The sequence below is a fragment of the Protopterus annectens genome, chromosome 12.part0 (genome assembly GCF_019279795.1).
Source record: "Protopterus annectens isolate FY-2018-M chromosome 12.part0, PAN1.0, whole genome shotgun sequence".
In the NCBI taxonomy this organism is placed as follows: Eukaryota; Metazoa; Chordata; order Ceratodontiformes; family Protopteridae; genus Protopterus; species Protopterus annectens.
In genome coordinates this window covers 1,240,744,228-1,240,764,854 of record NC_056746.1, presented here as the reverse complement: position 1 = coordinate 1,240,764,854, position 20,627 = coordinate 1,240,744,228, and positions in this window count along the sequence as shown.

The window sequence follows — 20,627 nt, the reverse complement described above, 5'->3', positions numbered from 1 at the left end:
TGGACAGTTGGACTACACTTCTTTCTCCTGCAAACCTTGTTGACTTGGGTCTCTTGAGGCAGTGTAGCAATTGCCTCATTTACACAGACAGCCCTCTACTAATAACACAGTCTAGTACAGAGTGTGAGAGATGTTTTTATATGGAGAAGGTTGTCAACGCACCCACCACTACATATTCAAACAGTACCACTGCTCATAAGTATACCACTACTCACACACATAGTAAGCATCAAACACGTAAATCCATATATGTGGAGCTTCTCTCAAAAAACTTACCAAAACACCAAAGAGCACCAAAACACAAGTCTGCAATGGCTATTACAGTCTCCACAGTACCCATGACACATAATAACACCAGTGTCTCACCTACCAAGCCCGTAAGGTGTAACACTTAAAAAACAAGTTTTCTTGTTGTTGGAGACTCAGTAGTGAGCCACACAGGTGTCGCACTTACCAGGTTGGACAAGGAGAAAGTCACAGTCAGCTGCCTGTCCAGTACCAGGATTCACCATGTCATGTATGCACTCAGGTATCTCAGCAACAAGTACCGTTATGACTCTGTCATAGTTCATTTTTGGTGTGAATGACCTGAGACATATCTCTCTGGATTATATGAAGAGAGACAAGGTCAAGCTTTTTGAGTATGTGTTTCAGGCAAGTATGTCCCTAGCCTTGTGCAGCATACCACCCTCACCTGGAATGATGCTCAATTTAAACAAAAAATGATTAATTTCAATAATTGGCTTAGTTTTTGGTGTCACTCCAAGGGGATCCAGTTCCTGTCTGCCTGGGAAGCCATGGTTGACAAGCCTCGCTGCTTTGCCAGAGACAGTTTGCACCTGGCACCCCTCGGATTTTGGCTGCTGGCAAAGGTTCTTGCTTCCCCCATAGTACCTTTTTTAGGCAAGATCTCGAAAACAACATTCCCAACATGAAATTAGCTAATAAGAACAAAATTGGGGTCATGCTGTAAATGCTAGGAGCTTAAGCCAAAAACTGTACTCCCTGGAAGCACTTCTATCACTAGAAGATGTAGATGTCTGCAAAGTCACAGAAACCTGGTTTAAGCCCTCAGAGACTACCCTGGCCCTGCAAGGCTACAATGCCTACCCTACCATTAGACCACAAAATGAATGTGTGAAAACCAAAGGAGGCAGTGTTTCAGTCTATATTAGAGTTAACTTGACCTCCCATCTAGTTAGACTGGACAACCCCATGGAGTTACTCCAGGTCCAGGTTTCAGTGGGTAAGACCCCCATTCAAGTTCCAGCCAGTTAAAGATACCCCTCCATGGGTCATGACACCCATCAAGCCTACTTAACCAAATTGAAGACAATCCAGATTTTATCGAACACACTGCTTATGGGGGATTTTAATTATCCCACCATCAAATGGGAAACTCAAACTAGTCCAAACTCGCTAGCACAAAAGTTCCTTGATTTTGTGAATTCAAATGCCCTGGGGCAAATTGCCCATACCCTGACAAGAGGAACAAACATTCTAGATCTGGTCCTCACCAACATGTCAAACAGGTGCTCTGCTGCAACTGTTGGACCCTCATTAATTAAAACTGACCACAAATCAGTCACCTTTCAGCTAACACAAACACCAAAACTCATAAAGGGTGAAATCATCAGACTAAAAACTTCACCAAGGCAAACTATACTCTCCTAGGTGAAAGTATAAATGCATCCCAAGTCCCACCCCAAGCTGAAAGTGGTAACTACACTGAAGCTTACACTAAAGCCCTGTACAATCACTTGCATAAGTGTATAAACTCAGTTGTACCAGATAGAATCAAAGCCAGTGGCCAAGTAAAATCAAGCTGCCATGGTTGACTTTTAGCATCAGCAAACTCTACAATAAATGCAAAAAGTTGATGTCCAAGAAAACAAACACAAGGACCCAATAATGGAAAAGCACCCTCCTCAGCCTTAACAGGCAAATAAGACAACTTTTCAAATCCTCCAAAAGCTCCTTTGACAGAAACCTACTTCCAAGGATAACCATAAGGCCTTTTACAGCTATGTACATAACCTAAAGGGCAGGATCCAAGCATGTGCAGAGCTGGCGGCCAACAGTATCACAAACACTGACCCCACAGAGATAGCAAATCTGCTAGTGGATAGGAGTGGTGAAAATTTTACTCCCTTATCTCCTAACTTACAGCAAACCCTCCCTCAAACTCCACCCACCTTACATACCTGAAGAGCACATCCTTAAAGCCCTGTCCAAGGCAAAGAACATGGCCTCTATGGGACCAGATGACATCCCAGGCTGACTTCTAAACAGGCTAAAATATGAACTAGTATCAACACTAAGTACCCTTTTCAATCATAGCCTAACCACAGGCTTTGTGCCAAATTCTAGAAGAACCAGTGACAAAAGGGATATTGCAGAGTCTCAGATTAATCATAAACCAGCAATTCATTCATCTTTTTTAACATAAGCTCCACCCATAGAAACACCACAGACCAATCATAGATCAGTAACCTATTCAGCTATTTTAATTGAGACCTCACACATAGGAGTGGCTCCTAATTAAATCTGTGACTCAAACCAGGAAGCATGTGATAATGGAGCTGGAGCTTCTGTGTTTTCCAACAACTCTTCAGTAAAAAATATATCTGATTTCAGTATTGTTTTGGCCCTCAATCCTTTAGATACATCTGTTTTTTCACATAATTTTTTATATAACAACCGGGATCCATTTCCCCTGCCACCCAAAAGAAAACGCAGCATGAGCTCACATGGTTAGAAGAAAAGCAACACCATGGAAAAGGACTGACAGGTACTTTAAGTTCCGATATTGTTTTCAATTTATCAGATTATTCACTCAATGAGGCTGAACTCAAAGTACTCAATAAAGGATTAACTTATGTACCAGCAAGTAGGTCAGATATATTCAAGACTTTGACTGCATTTAAGATGTTGATGCATGAGTTGAATTTATGTGAATATTTTCAACAAGGAGACAGTACATGTGATGTATATAAAAAACACTGCAGAAAAAGTATGTTTGTTCCACCTTCAAATCAAATTATTTCTTTGTTTGAGAAAATGGTGGAGACTGAAATTTATACAAGTTACAGTAATGATTGCAAGAAATGTTTCTATAATTTACAGGTTGATGAATACAAAGCTATTTAGTCATTGCAAGATAAGAATCGCATCGTAGTGAAACCAGATGACAAGGGAGGTGGAGTTGTTGGTTTAAATAGAGTTTATTATATAGATTCTATGTTACCAATGCTACATTCAATTGAATACAATAATATTAATACTGCAATGGTAAGGAAAATTATTGAGAATGTGCAATCTCAGGTTACATATAAGATGCAACATAATCTCATTAGCAAAGACCTCTTTGATTACCTATATGTAGAAATGCCAATCATTCCAGTGATATATGGCATTCCAAAAATCCATAAAAGTCTAACACAACCACCACTTCATAGTTTCTGCAAGGGGATGGGTCACTGAACCGATCTGCAAGCATTTGGAAACTGAATTCAAACAAGTAATGGCATTATCTAATACAATTATCAAGGATAGTTCACACTTTTAGAACTTTTATATGACTGGATTAGTAAAAAGAGCATACTCACCTGCTACTTTGTAACATTTGATGTGAACTTGAAATTTACTTATATTCCTAATGATTTGGGCATTGAGATGATTAGGAAATATATCTCAGATCAAATAATCTCAGGAAGTACTGATATTGATCTACTGTGTGATTTTTTTTTTTAAACTAATACTTGAGAATAATGTATTTGTATTCCAAGAGAAGTATTATAAACAGCTGAAAGGTGTAGCCATGGGTTCCCCAGTGGCTAATACACATGCCAATATGGTTATGAACTCTTGGGAATTAAATACTATATTATCTAAGGATATAAACCCATATTTCAACGATGTGGCCTTCTACAAAAGATTTGTTGATGATATATTTTTCTGTGCGAAGGCCCTTTAGCTGAGCTGAATGAATTCACAGAATTTCTACACAGCACTACTTCCCTTTTCAGATTCAAGAAAAATATACAATATAGAGAAATACATTTCTTAGATATAACATTAAAGAAAAATGTTACAGGGCAGCTTGAAATGATGCTTTACAAAAAGGAAGTAAAGAAATGTAAAAAACCAAGAAAACCGAAAAACTACTAAAAATCAAAAGAAAAACAAGTTGAATGGTAGGAGAAAGCTGAGATATGCATATACGAATAACGTAATGCTAAAGCAACTAAAAACTTTAATATGGTAAGTGCTTTCAGTGGTAAAAATATTCCACCTTCCTTCAGACCCAGAACAACATAAAACTGATGCTTATATAGCTTGTAGTTAATTATCAATTAGTCATTCAATCAGCCAATAAAAATAAAACCAGATAAAAGTACAATATTTAAACAGTATGAAACCTGCTCAAAAATGTTACAATGTTAAGTACATAATACTCAGTTTATAAATAACATTAAATATATATGTATAACATGTGTAAATGTTATACTGAAAAATCACATTTTAAAAAGCTACTAGGGCAAAACTGAAAATGTATAATATGTGATAATGACATGAATTCACTGTAAGAACTAAGATATTTAGCTAAATATAGACACATAAAAAATAAATAGTAATATGTAAAAAATAATTAATTGCATGCTGGTTAAAAGCTAAACTTTGATCATAATAATACTGAATATATGACCAAAAACAAAGTCCATATTTTTATATATATGAAACTGTGTAAATGTTACTGTGTTTTAAACTTAATCAACAAAAAGGTACAGTATCAAATTCAAAATCTTTTATGCAAAATTAATATGTTATCTATTTAAAGCTTTTAATTTTAACACGCTTTTAATAGACACAAATTCATTTAAATCAGGGAAAATGTATGCAGCCCTTTTGATTTGCCAATACAACTCATTTTGTTCTAATAAAAGTTGCCAAGGCCCCCCTCTTGGGTCTAAAAGTGTTTGGTGTACAACCAAAAATAAAAACGCATGTGTTGGAAATTGTAAAATATGCTGAGCAAGAGCATTGTTAACATCACCTTTACTAACAGCATAAAAATGCTCGTATATTCTTTGTTTTAGTTTCCTATATAAAATGAGGGACAAACCTGACAGCAAGCTGCATATACTACAGCTATGGACTCACAATTAAAGGAGCCATTTATTGTGTAGTGTTTGTTATTAATATTGATTTCAGTAGTCACATGAATGTGTTTACACTGTGTGCAATGCCCACATTTAAGCATACCTTTATGTACCCGCTTGTTTGTACCTAGATGCTCATTCTTATGCCTTTCCAACAGATTTTTAAGGTTAAAACCCCTTCTAAAAGTGAAGCGGGGTCTGATACCTAGCTTATTACAAATGGACGGTTCTTCCAAAATTAATGCCCAATTTTTATAAAAATCTCTTTGACTCTTGCCGTGTCAGCTGAAAAAGTAGATAGGAAACTGAGATGTAATAACGTGACACTGTCATCGTTTTTGTCATGCTGTCGTGTAATTAGATTAGTATTGGTAGTAATACCATCCTTATATGCTCTACTAGTTAAAATAGGTTTAAACCAACCTGTGGATCTCTTATCTTTAACTTTTGTAAGTGTTTCTAAAAATAATTTGATAGGGTACCCCCTACTTGTGAACATGGACTTCATCTTGTTACATTCTAAGTCAAAGTCAACATCTTCAGTAACCATCCGTGCAGCTCTCACCAACTGGCCTTTAACAACTGCCCTTTTCTGGTGATATGGATGTTCACCAGTATAGTGCAGGAAAGCATTGGAGTAGGTAGGTTTCCTATAAATGGTAGCTTTATACTGCTTGTTATACCTGTCATTAATCAGTTGTACATCAAGATATGTTATGCTATCTACCCCTACTTCATAAGTGAATTCAAGAAAATTGGTTTTGTTGGTAATATGTTGTATGAATCCTTCGATCAGTTTGATGTCACCTTGCCATACCAGACACATGTCGTCTTGGTATCTGGTGTACCATAGTACATTTTCCTGTAAAACACTATCAGGGAACAAAAAATTATGTTCCCAATATGCCATGACACTGTTGGCAAAACTGGCACCACATGGGGACCCCATGGTTACCCCTTTATTTTGTAAAAATACATTCGTGTCAAACATAATATAGTTATTAGAAAGAATCAGATCCAAAAGTGTTTCAACCAGACATATTTTATCATGCTCTACATTCTTAGACAACATAAATTCTCTCACCCATTCTATACCCAATAGGTGGGGGATGACTGTGTATAGATCTTTTACATCGATCATAACAAAAATGTTGTTGTCCTTATACTCCAAGTTGTTAATATTATCCAGGAAACTCCATGAATCACAACATATTTGTAACTCCTGGTTAATAAGTGGTTTAAGAATACTATCTACCAATTTAGCACAAGCAAAAGTAATCGAACCCCTACCATCAACAATGGGTCTAAAAGGGGGGTTCCTTTTTGGAGTCCCAAAAATACTAGGAATTCTAGGTGCTGCCATAGAAAGATACTGAAAGGTGTCTATGGAGACTGAAATTTATACAAGTTACAGTAATGATTGCAAGAAATGTTTCTATAATTTACAGGTTGATGAATAAAAAGCTATTTAGTCATTGCAAGATAATAATCACATCGTAGTGAAACCAGATGACAAAAGAAGTAGAGTTGTTGGTTTAAATAGAGTTTATTATATATATTCTATGTTACCAATGCTACATTCAATTGAATACAATAATATTAATACTGCAATGGTAAGGAAAATTATTGAGAATGTGCAATCTCAGGTTACATATAAGATGCAACATAATCTCATTAGCAAAGACCTCTTTGATTACCTATATGTAGAAATGCCAATCATTCCAGTGATATAGGGCATTCCAAAAATCCATAAAAGTCTAACGCAACCACCACTTCATAGTTTCTGCAAGGGGATGGGTCACTGAACCGATCTGCAAGCATTTGGAAACTGAGCTCAAACAAGTAATGGCATTATCTACTACAATTATCAAGGATAGTTCACACTTTTAGAACTTTTATATGACTGGACTAGTAAAAAGAGCATACTCACCTGCTACTTTGTAACATTTGATGTGAACTTGAAATTTACTTATATTCCTAATGATTTGGGCATTGAGATGATTAGGAAATATATCTCAGATCAAATAATCTCAGGAAGTACTGATATTGATCTACTGTGTGATTTTTTTTAAACTAATACTTGAGAATAATGCATTTGTATTCCAAGATAAGTATTATAAACAGCTGAAAGGTGTAGTTATGGGTTCCCCAGTGGCTAATACATATGCCAATATGGTTATGAACTCTTGGGAATTAAATACTATATTATCTAAGGATATAAACCCATATTTCAATGATGTGGCCTTCTACAAAAGGTTTGTTGATGATATATTTTTTCTGTGCGAAGGCCCTTTAGCTGAGCTGAATGAATTCACAGAATTTCTACACAGCACCACTTCCTTTTTCAGATTCAAGAAAAATATACAATATAGAGAAATACAGTTCTTAGATATAACATTAAAGAAAAATGTTATAGGGCAGCTTGAAATGATGCTTTACAAAAAGGAAGTAAAGAAATGTACATATTTAGCACATGATAGCATGCATCTGCCCTTTATGTTTGAAAACATTATTAAAAATCAGATGGCACGTGCTATAGATTAAACACTCAGTACACAATTTTGGGTCAACAGATGAATGAAATGAGTCAAGATTTTAAGAATAGAGTATACCATTATAGTAAGATAGAAGGTATTAAACAGTGTATATTGACCAATAGGAACCTATGTATTCACCTATTTATTCCAACATTTTTAAGCAAAGAAGAATGGATATAAAGAATAAAAACAAGAAAAATATTGATTGTAGATGTGTTTTAACTTATGATCAAAATACATATAACATAAAAAATATTATTAAAAAATATTGGCCCATATTGGCACAAGTTCCTGAATTGAAAGACATTAGTACAAGCAATCCAGTTTTCAGTTATAATCAATATACTACTTTGAAAAATAGATTATGTTATACTGAACAAAATCTTCTTCTTTCAGCTGCTCCCATTAAGGTTTGCCACAGGAGATCAACTGTTTCCATTTCTTCCTGTCCTCTGCATCTTGCTCTGTCACATAAACAACCTGCATGTCCTCTCTCACCACATCCATAAACCTTATCTTAGGCCTTCCTCTTTTCCTGTTACCTGGCAGCCTCATCCTTAGCATCTTTTTCCCAATATACTCTGCATCCCTCCTCAGCACATGTCCAGACCAATGTAATCTTGCCTCTCTGGCTTTGACTCCAAACCTTCCAACCTGGGCTGACCCTCTAATATAATTATTCCTAATCCTGTCCATCCTTGTCACACCCAGTGCAAATCTTAACATCTTCAACTCTGCCACGTCAAGCTCTGACTCCTGCCTTTTTGTCAATGCCACTGTCTCCAACCCATATAACATAGCTGGTCTCACTACCCTCTTGTAGACCTTCCCTTTCACTCTTACTGGTACTCGTCTGTCACAAATCACTCCTGACACTGTTCTCTACCCACTCCATCCTGCCTGTACTCTCTTCTTCACCTCTCTTCCACACTCACCATTACTCTGAACTGTTGATCCCGAGTATTTAAAATAATTTTAGAAAACAACCTGTATATAAAAGAGGCACATACCAATGTAATAATTGTGTATTCTGTAAATATATTTTTAAAGAAAATTCATTTGACCATTTGTCCATCCTGTTAATAATACATTTTTTTATTTGTATGCATATGGAAACTCTAACACGAAAGATGTAGTATGCATGGCTAGATGCACACAATGTCACTCATTTTGTGTCAGCAAGACTAATCAATGATTAAAGGACCGAATATGAAGCCATCTGTCAGAGATAAAAAGATAAGTGGAAACTAACTCACTTTATAAACATATACAAGAAACAGATAGCAGTCATACTTTTAAATTTCTTATTTTAGAACATGTTTCCATATATTTTAGAGCAGGTGACAGGATTAATATAACAGAGAGACAAGACAATAAATGGATTTTACATTTTAAAGCACTTTATCCACCAGGGTTAACTGAAATATTTTCATTAAAAACTGAATTAAAATCCTTACTTAATAATGTTAATTAATGTCTATTTCTGATTGATTGACTAATTGTCTGACTAATCATTTGTTACTTTGTACACTTTAAATATGCAATGTTTTACTTCTTGCCTATCTGTTTTTACAAGCCTGGAGAAGCAGTTTTTAGTTGTGAATGTTTTGTTACTGCAGAATAAACAGTTTGGAGAAGGTGCTCTTATGGTCCTGGGGCATTTGTTGTTGTTTTTTTTTCTGAGTATTCAGCAACTTTGGTCCCACCTGTAAGTACCCTTTTCAATCCTTGCCTAACCATGGGCTTTGTGCTTGTGGAATGGAGAACAGCTACAGTTATTCCCCTCCACAAAGGTGGCCTAGCAACAGACCCAGAGAGTTACAGACCCATTAGTCTGACCAGCCTCATCTGTAAGGCCATGGACTGTATCATTATGGTCCTCATAAATAAAGACATAGGTGACCTCCAAACCCTGGATCCTACCCAATTCGGCTTTCTGAAGGGTAGATCCTGCCTGTTAAATCTGATGGATTGCTTTGAAAGTGTGACCAAGGACATTGATGAGGGCAAATCTGTGCACACAGCATATCTTAACTTGGCAAAGGCTTTTGACAATATCCCACATTCAGAAATTACCAATAAAGTTAGCAAACTGAATGTAATCCCCTTCATTGTAAGAAGGATTTCAAACTGGCTCACAAACTGGACACACACTATCAAAGTGGGTGACTCCACATCAACCAGCAAACTTGCTGCCAGTGGGGTGCCACAGGGGTCAGTGCTAGGCCCTCTACTGTTTGATATATACTTCTCAGAAGTTCAGGTCAAAACTAAAGGGTTGTGGCTGACCAAGTTTGCAGACGACTATAAACAGGATGCAATCATGAATCCCCAGATGATGTCAGTGTACTCTTACACAGACCAGTGACTGGTGTATTAGTCATGGTCTCAAACTGAATGCAAAGAAATGCATCATCATTTCCTTCAGCACAATGTTCCTTCACACTATCAAATCAACAAAAATACCCTAAGTACCCATGAAGTGGTAAGGGACCTGGGATCACAGGTTTACCGCAACCTTAACTTCGACTGCCATATGTCTACCTTTGTAAGGAAAGCTTTCTACATACTTCACTTGATTAGTAAAGGTGTTGCCTTGACAGCAAAAAAGGTTATAACCTCCCTATACTTGACACTTATCCAGCATAACATAATTGAGTGTAACTGCCCATTTGATATGTACCATACTAAGCACCTGCAACAATTGGAGAGACCTCAGAGATTTCTAACAAAGGAAATCAGGGGTCTCCAGCATGTGCCTTACATGGACCAACTAAAGTCCCTGCCATTATACCTTGTATCGTATAGATGTCTTAGAGGAAACTTATGCCTGGCCTACAGAGCAACCCAAGACCCAAAAGACCCAAACCTAATGAACTTACTGCATATCAATAAATCAAATGGATCTAGGCCACCATATTCCAGGGACTTAAATATGGCCTGTGACTTAAATAGGACTTGCTGGAGGAACAGATTTATCTCCAAGTGACTGTCATGTCTTTGGAGCAGGTTACCAATTCATGTGAAACAGAGCACCTCTAAGACACTGTGCACCGTAAGTTCTTACCAGGGATAGCACCCATAACACTCATGAACATGGGCAGTCATCATTAAATGCAGTCTTGGGTATTGACTATTACTTCTATAGTATTACACTGGGTTGAAACTGCTAGACTTAGAATGACCTCCGGGTCAATGGCCTAGTAATGTCCCATGATCCTATGATCTCCTATTAAGATAAATGTGATAAAACCAATATGCAGAATCAAAACAGATCAAGATTTATCATATACTACTACCACTAATATATGACATAGGAAGAAAAATGTAGAAGGTATGCAGATAATATAAAGGAAAAGTAGAAAATAAACACAATATGGATGAACCAAAAAGATTTTACAGAAAGTTCAGAAACAAAACAAATGGAAGAGAAATACCACCAAAAAAAAAGAAACAGACATATTTCTAAGAATTTATGAAGAAGCTTATGACCATAATAAAAATGTTGAATCGATATAAGACTTAGAAAAAGTAAGGAGCTCTAATGTAAAGGATATGAAATGGGATGAACTAATGGCCAAAGAAATTGCGATAAAGTTAAGAAAAGCTCTTAACTGGAAAACCCCAGGACCAGACAAAGTACCTACTTCTGGCTAAAAGCATTAATATCTTGACACAAAGATTTAGCCCTGAGTAAGATTATTATATATGCATTCCAAACAGACACTAGACTAGTTAGCAACAGGGAAAACTATACTCCTCCATAAGAGTGAACCTGAAAAACATCCCCAAAACTATAGACCAATAACTTGCCCCCTACCAGAGCTGGATCCAGCACTAGGACTCACTGGTTGGGAGATGGTCCAGTGGATGAGGGGCTGCCACAGCATCTATTTTTTTATTTAAAAATTAGATTTCTTCTTTAAGGGCATTCATTCTTCATTAAGACAACAAATGCCCTTTGACCTTTGCATCTGTGTATGCACTGATGCACACACTACCTGCTGTTGTTTCTCATATTGGCATGTGGAATGTAAACCAAACAAACTCATTCCTACTACCTCAGGAGATTATCAGTACAAAATTAATCTCTCACTGCCACCTCAGGATTTAGGTATGACTGTGTGTGTGTGTGTGTGTGTGTGTGTGTGTGTGTGTGTGTGTGTGTGTGTGTGTGTGTGTGTGTGTGTGTGTGTGTGTGTGTGTGTGTGTGTGTGTGTGTGTGTGTGTGCGTGTGCGTGTGTGTGTGTGTGTGTGTGTGTGTTTGTGTATCTGTGTGTGTGTGAGAAATGCCCCATTTAGGGATGGCAGGTTAGTTAGTTGGCTCATCAACTACCAGAGCATTCAAAGTGGATTTTCAAGAGATTAAGGTTCAGTGCATCTTCAAGGAATTGTGAGCGTCAATATATTTCAAGGAATTGTGAGCTTCAGTGCATTTCTAAGGAATTGTGAGCTTCAAGGGAAGAAGAGTTAGTTGCTGCTCATTCTAAATCTGTTTTCAATGTGCAGCTGTGTTGTTCAGCAAATTGTCATCACTGTTTATGCTATAGAATTTGAAAGCAGTGGTCATAGCACAGAAGGTAGCATACTTGCTTTTGATGCAGGACATTTTTTTATTCTACTCCCACACCATGTAGATGAATTGCTGATACTGTGTTGAACTTTAGGGGGGGTAGGGTGCTGCAGTCCTAGTGTTTCCTCCTTTGGATGAGATGCCTAGTAACTATGAACCTGTTGCTGGTTTGCCATTCACTCCTTATTGCAATATAACTTGCTTAACATTTTTTAGTCTAACCTAAGCAATTTATTCTTCAAGGGCAGCAGGCACTGAATTTCTAGATGAAACACTGAAATATAAACTTGTTTGTGCACAGCAACCTCTTAGTTTCAAATCTCTTTAACATGGAACTATTCAGAAAACTTTTACTTCTGCAGGGATTGTGCACATTGAATGGTCTTTTAGGGTTGAAATGTTTTGTCATTATTGCTTCATTCATTTTATTTCTTTAGTTACTAGAAAAATGTTCAAAATACAAATTTAGAACACCTTCTGATAAGTGGTACTGTATTATACAAGGATTATAATTTAATTCAATCAGGAAGGTGAATCAAAGAACACATGCATGGTCCTAAAAATGAGTGCAAGGGGCCTATGGTTCAAAAACAGCCCAAATATAAATTTTATCCCACACTGGCCAGATGCATTTTCTTTGAATGTGGGTTTTGATGCTGTTTCAATGCAGAGAAGTTTAGTGCTAATTTTTATTTATTTGACATTTATTAACCAGGAAAGTCTGACTTGGAAGGCAGCCAGTTTTCAGCGGAGGCCTGGGGAGAAAGGCTCCAGCTGCATATCTTTGTAACATGGGAGGAAACCAGACCACCCGGAGGAAACCCAAATTAACACAGGGAGGACATGCAGACTCCACACAGAAGGCACCCCAGCCGAGAATCAAACCAGAGAACCTCTTGCTGTGAGGCGACAACGCTACCGCTGCACCACTGCATCATCCGATAATGTTAAATCTGTTTTCATTGTGAGACTGTATTGTTTAGTTTAGAAAATCTCTATCAGTGTTTGTGCTATACAATTTGAAATAAAAGTTTTAAATTAAATCAAAATATCTGTAATCATTGAAGTAAAGAAGATAGTAGTATGTGGACTGACAGGTTTGAACAGTGTTTATAGTGACTGTGGAGAAATAGCCAAGTAATGGGACACTGTAATGGCTAGGGGAAATGAGGTGTGCATAGGGAGGGCCCTGCTCCATTGACCTGCCTAGGACCCCATTTCACCAAGATCCATTTCTGCTCCTGACAATATACAAGCTATATGCTGGAACTGATGCCTTAATGCTAATGCCTTAGTTTCTCCTGGACTTAATCATCATGTATCAATTATGAGCATCTTAAAAATGACAACCAATGCTTTTTGAATTAGGTATTATATATTTATGTAAGTTCAGCAGCACAGTGGCAAAATGTATTAGTACAAATAATACTTATAACACAGTAGTTTTATTCATTAATTTAAGAAGCTGAAGTAACTAAAGTTTATGGATCATATTATGCTACGTTTGGATTTATGTTTGTGTTTTAATGGTGTTAAATTGATAAATTATTCATGAATCAGATCTGTGATTGGTGGGTGGCATTTATAAAAACTGGATTACTCTGATGAAGTCCTATAAGATAGCTGAATGAAACTGCTTAGTCTTTTATTCATTTTTATTTATTGTGTAGAATAAAAAAAAATATTACACAACCATCCAGTTGAAATTTGCAAAATAATTAACAAATTTTATGAGGAACACACCAAAATATGAAGCAACACTGGGAACATTCTGGAAAATCAGTTATTGACCTGCTTCCTGTAGTCCACAGTTTGATTCTACCATCTTCAATTTGCCAGTGGTGTGATTCAGTGAGAGTTACTTAACTATGCAATTCTCCTGTTTCACATAAACAGTATGCAAAGAGCAAATACTTCAACTTATTTCATATAAATGCACACTAGTTCTGTAAAGCCAAAGTATAAGCTGAACAAACAAGAGAGTGAGTTGCTTTCATCCACAGCTAGTTCCCCTCCCACATATAATGACTGCAATACTCAACAAATGTGTCAGAAAACCACAACTTTTATAAGGCACATACCTCACAGAACAACACACCCACACACACATTTAATCAATCCCCCTACTTTTTCCTTACTGTAGCCCTAACCTACAAAAATATCTCACACTAACACCCATTTTCAAATATAACCTTTCAATACATATAGATAGATAGATAGATAGATAGATAGATAGATAGATAGATAGATAGATAGATAGATACAGCTCAGCAAGCTCCTGCCTGGTGCCCTGCAGAGTTCTTAATTCCACCTAAAACACTGATTTTTTTAGAGTTCTGTGATTTAAAAAAAAAACTTGTTTTAGCTACATATTGTACTTATTTTACTGCCTGCACTTTAACAAAGTTGTTTTTGTGTTTAAATTACATGTTTTAACTGTTGTAGGCTACATACTAAAGTGTGATAGCCATTTCTGTGCATTTAAGGTGTTTTTTTGATTGTATCTGCTTTATTTTCTGAATAAAAAACAAAAAAACAAAAACAAATACTTGTTTTCCTGCCTTTCTAAGCTAGTATAGTCCAGTTTTCAGGTTAGTGCTCAATTCAGGGCTGTGTTACAAGTTTCTGTGTTTGCCCATACCTTACTTGGATAGAAGGAAGTTTCTCTGTTCACCTGTGAAAGAGTGGAGCTTTGAGCAACCTATCTGTCCCTGGAGGAGTGGTTTCAGCCCAGAAATTAGTAGTTTATTCACCATTTAGGGCTAATTTCTGTTTCATTTCCCTGCTATAAAACCCACATTTGCAAGGTTTTTGTGATTGTATACAGCTCACCAAGCTCCTGCCTTGTGCCCTGCAGAGTTCTACAGCAGCAGAGAGACAAAAGTGAGACTTTGGAGTGATTAAGTATACTTTTTCTGCATTTTCTTGTGCCTTTAGCTAATTCAGCCTAAAATACTGATTGTTCAGACTTCTGTGATTTAAAAAGTTTGTTTCAGCTACATATTGTACTTATTTTACTGCCTGCACTTTAACAAAGTCATTTTTGTGTTTCATTACCTGTTTAACTGTTGTAGGCTACACAATTAAGTGTGATAGCCATTTCTGTTCATTTAAAGTGTTTTTTGATTGTATCTGCTTTATTTTCTGAAAAAAAAGCAAAAAAAAAACAAAAATAAATACTTGTTTTCCCACCTTTATAAGCTAGTATAGTCCAGTTTTCTGGTTAGTGCTGAATTCAGGGCTGTGTTACAAGTTTCTGTGTTTGTCCATACCTTACTTGGATAGAAGGAAGTTTCTCTGTTCACCTGGGAGAGAGGGGAGCTTTGAGCAGCCTATCTGTCCCTGGAGGAGTGGTTTCAGCCCAGAAATTAGTAGTTTATTGGCCATTTTGGGCTAATTTCTATCTCTTTCATTTCCCTGCTATAAAAACCTGCATTTGCGAGGTTTTTGCACTTGTATACAGCTTAGCAAGCTCCTGCCTGATGAAAGTTCTACAGCAGCAGAGAGACAAAAAAGAGACTTTGGTGTGATTAAGTATCATTTTTCTGCATTTTCCTTGCTGCATTTAGCTAATTCTGCCTAAAACGCTGATTTTTTAGAGTTCTGTGATTTAAAAAGCTTGTTTCAGCTACACATTGCACTTATTTTACTTATTGTATAAAGAAACTGTTTTTATACTGAAGTTCGACACTTTAACACCAAGAGGGTTGAATATAGAAGTAAAGTGGAAAAGTTTGCTTTAAATTTTATTACAGTGTTTTCTTAATTGTTTGATTGTCTTATTAATTGATTGCTGGTGGTGTATATATAGGGGAATGTGCTTTTTGTAATTTTGTACTCTTTGAAGGCTATTGTGGCCTAAATCAGTTTAATAAATTTTAACTGTGGATCTGATTCCTGCTGTCGTTTTTTGTACTTATTTAATTGCCTGCACTTTTCCTGCTGCCATTAGCTAATTCTGCCTAAAATGCCGATTTTTCAGAGTTTCTGTGATTTAAAACGCTTGTTTCAGCTACATATTTTACTTATTTTACTGCCTGCACTTTAACAAAGTCGTTTTTGTGTTTAAATTACCTGTTAACTATTGTAGGCTACACGCTCAAGTGTGATAGCCATTTCTGTGCATTTAAAGTGTTTTTTTGATTATCTGCTTTATTTTCTGAAAAAAAAAAAAAAAAAAAATATATATATATATATATATATATATATATATATATATATATATATATATATATATATATATATATATATATACTTGTTTTCTCATCTTTCTAAGCTAGTATAGTCCAGTTTTCAGGTTAGTGCTGAATTCAGGGCTGTGTTACAAGTTTCTGTGTTTGCCCATACCTTACTTGGATAGAAGGAAGTTTCTCTGTTCACCTGTGAGAGAGGGGAGCTTTGAGCAGCCTATCTGTCCCTGGAGGACTGGTTTCAGCCCAGAAATTAGTAATTTATTGGCCGTTTTGGGATAATTTCTATCTCTTTCATTTCCCTGCTATAAAACCCGCAATTGAGTTGTTTTTTGCACCGAGCAGCGCTGGTTAGCTAGGGTATAACTATTCCTGGCTCCAAAAAGTCTTCTCTTCAATTTTTCCTTTGGAACTAGACAAACTTTCAACTTAAGCATTCAAACCATTCACTTCTCAGACTGGCACTTGCTCAAAACTCATAGCAAGTAGTAATAAACCTTAGCCCTAGACGCCCTCTATACTGTAGAGAAGGACAATCCAGGCATGTCTAAAGGGTGGGTTCAGATATACTCTCTGGTTCAACTGGTGAATCTGGGCATTTTGAGGCAATGTTATAACTGCTTCATGTACACAGACAACCCTCTCCTCCTGCCATCAAACACTAATACATGCGAGAGATGCAATTATACAGCCAAACTGGAGGCTAAGCTCTCTCAACCCAAGACTGGACCAGACAGCCACGAGGAGAAGGGAATTACTTGCATCACACCACCAGTCTCACATAGACCTATGAAACCAGAACCTGCAAAAAAACACACATAAATACACAAAAACATACTTGGAGGCTCTAAATAAAAATCTGCAAAAGCAACATCCAAGCAACCTTCATCCCCCAACACAAACCATGAAACACATACTTCATAAAACCAGTATGCCACACAATCACAGCCCTTAAGGCAAAATAACATACCCAATACACTAGTAATAAGTGACTCTATATTCAGGCACACTAACGTCCCACTCACTAGGCTGAACAAGAAGAATGTTACTATTAGCTGCCTGGCAGGTGCCAGGATCCGCCACATAACACAAGCACTCAGGTCACTCTAGAACAAGTACAAATATGACTCTGTCATTGTCCATGTTGGTGTGAATGACCTGAGTAATGCCTCCCTGGACTACATGAAAAGAGACATGGAGGAGCTCTATGATCACGTAGCCCAGGCCGGTATGACCCTGACCCTGAGTAGCATCCTGCCCTCACCAAGAATGATACCATGGTATAAAGAAAAAATTATCAATTTCAACAATTGGCTAAGCTTCTAGTGTCATTCAAAGGGGATCCAGTGTCTGTCAGCCTGGGATGACATGCTCGACAAGCCATGCTGTTTCTCTAGAGATGCCTTGCACCTGTCACCCTTAGGCTTTCGAATACCGGCCAAGGCTCTTGCCACCCCCATAGTGCCTTTTTTAGGCAAGGCTCAAAAGACAAACCTACCAACATAAATGGCACAAGTAACAAAAAGCTGAGGGTAATGCTACTCAATGCCAGAAGTCTAAACCTCAAAATGCATGCACTCGAGGCACTCCTCAGTATGGAGAAAACCGATATATGTGCAGTAACAGAAACCTGGTTTAAGGCTCCAGAGAGCACCCCAGCACTACAGGCTACAACTCATACCATACATTTCGGCCACAAAACCCAGACAGAAATACAAAATGTGGGGGCGTATCCATATTTATCAAGGATATTCACACCTCCAGGTTATTGGCACAGCACGATGCTTCAGAGATCATCCAAATGCAACTAACAATGGGCAAAACTACAGTTCAAATTGTAGCTTGCTACAGATCACCCACCATGACCCAGGACCCCCATTCCGCATTTCTGGAAACACTGGGAAATATAAAGGTCCTACCAAACACCCTGATATTGGGTGATTTCAATTACCCAAACATTAACTGGGAGAACTATTCAAGTACTAACTCCCTTGCCCAACATTTCCTAGAATTTATAAATGCAAACACCCCCACCAGAGGTGACAACATATTGAACCTGGTCATCACCAACATGGGCACCCGGCGTTCCACACTGGAAGTCAACCCTTTGCTGGTTAGATCCAACCATAAACTAATAACTCTGGATATCCACATTCCGCCCCCAACCCCAGTCAAAGAAACCACCATGAAAAACTTTTCAAAAGCAAACTTCACATTACTTAAGACTGAGGTGGAAAGTTTCAAAGCCTCCATGCCAAAGGATAATGCTGTCCAAGCTGCAAAATCCTTTACTAATGCACTCTATGGGCAACTACAAAAATGCATGGATCGTACTATCCCAAGCAAAACCAAGACTTACTCCTCCAAGAAAAGGAAACCAGTCTGGTGGACTCCTGCCATAAACAAGCTATACAATAGAAGGAGGAAACTAGTACAGAAAAGAGTAAAATCCCAAGAAGGGAAGACATCCCTGATCAGTATCAGGAAGAAACTACGATCACTCATAAAATCATCCAAGGCTAGCTTCGAAAGAAAATTTGCCAAAGACTCAAAAGATAACCACAAGGCATTCTTTAGCTATGTCAAGAATCTAAGTGGCAATTCTCAGATCTGCTCAAAGTTAGTGCAGAATGGCACAAAATACACTGAATCAACTGATATCACTAACATCCTGGCAGACAGGTTCAGTGCAAACTTCACCCCCCTTTCACCCCCAAAATGGCCCATAACCATACCAGAAGAATGTAGTGTCCCTGAAATTGCAGACACTCAGGTTAAAACAGCCCTCTCCAAAGCCAAAAACACAGCATCAATGGGACCGGATGGTGTCCCAGGCTGTGTCCTACACGAGCTCAAAGATGAACTAACCCCTCACCTAAACACACTGTTCAAACTCAGCCTCTCCACAGGCTATGTGCCCATAGAGTGGTGCCCTGCAACAGTTATTCTGCTCCACAAAGGTGGAGCCACAACAGACCCTGGGAACTATCACTGTATAAGCCTGACTAGCTTGGCCTGCAAGGCGATGGAGCACATCATCATGGATCTCATAAACAGAGACATTGGGAACCTCCAAACACTGGACCTTACCCAGTTCAGCTTTGTTAAGGGCAGATCATACCTCCTAAACCTGGTAGACTTCTTTGAGACAGTTACCAAGGCTATAGACAAGGGAAAGGTGGTCCAAACAGCCTACCTAGACCTCACAAAGGCCTTCGGCACCAGCAGTATAGACAAGTTCACCAGCCTGAACATAAACCCCTACATCATGAGATGGGTTGCAACCGGCTCATGGACAGAACCCACATAGTAAGAGCTATGGGAGCTAGGTCTGACTCTAAACTGGTTACAAGTGGCATTCCCCAAGGCTCAGTCCTAGGACCCCTCCTGTTTGGCATATACTTCTCAGATGTACAGGCAAGCACAGAAGGACTATGGCTGACCAAGTTCACAGATGACTGCAAACTAGGGGCTATAATTGACTCACCGGTGGACACAGACATCCTTCAAGAGGGTCTCACTAAGACAGATAGCTGGTGTCAAAACCATGGCCTCATGCTAAATGCCAAAAAGTGCATAGTCATCCCCTTTGGAAAAATCAAAGTACCCACAAACTACCACATAGGTGGTAGCCCCCTAAATAGGGAAGATGTAATAAGGGATCTGGGGACCCAAGTAGATAGCAACCTCTCCTTTGATAATCACATTGCCAAAGTAGTTAGAAAATCCTTCTGTGTGGCCCACCTAATCACAAAAGGGTTTGTATCAAGATCAAAAGAGGTCATTGTGACCCTCTATGCATCACTCATCAGACTATCATAGAGTACAATGCCCCATTTGGGATGTACCTTACAAGACACCAGCAGCATCTGGAAAGACCACAGAAGTACCTCACCAAGAGGATCACTGGCCTCAAAGAGATGCCCTATGCAGCTCGACTGAATAAACTCCAGCTGTACTCGGTTACATACCGCCTACTCAAATGTGATCTCTGCCTGACATACAAGGCAATGTCCAACCCAGAATTGATGGGCATGCTCCACCTAAAGAAAACCATATCCCCTTGAGCCACATGCGCTAGGGATCTAAACCTCACCACAACAATAAATAGGACGCGCTGAAGGGATAGATTCCTGTCTCAGAGACTTCCCATGCTCTGGAACAA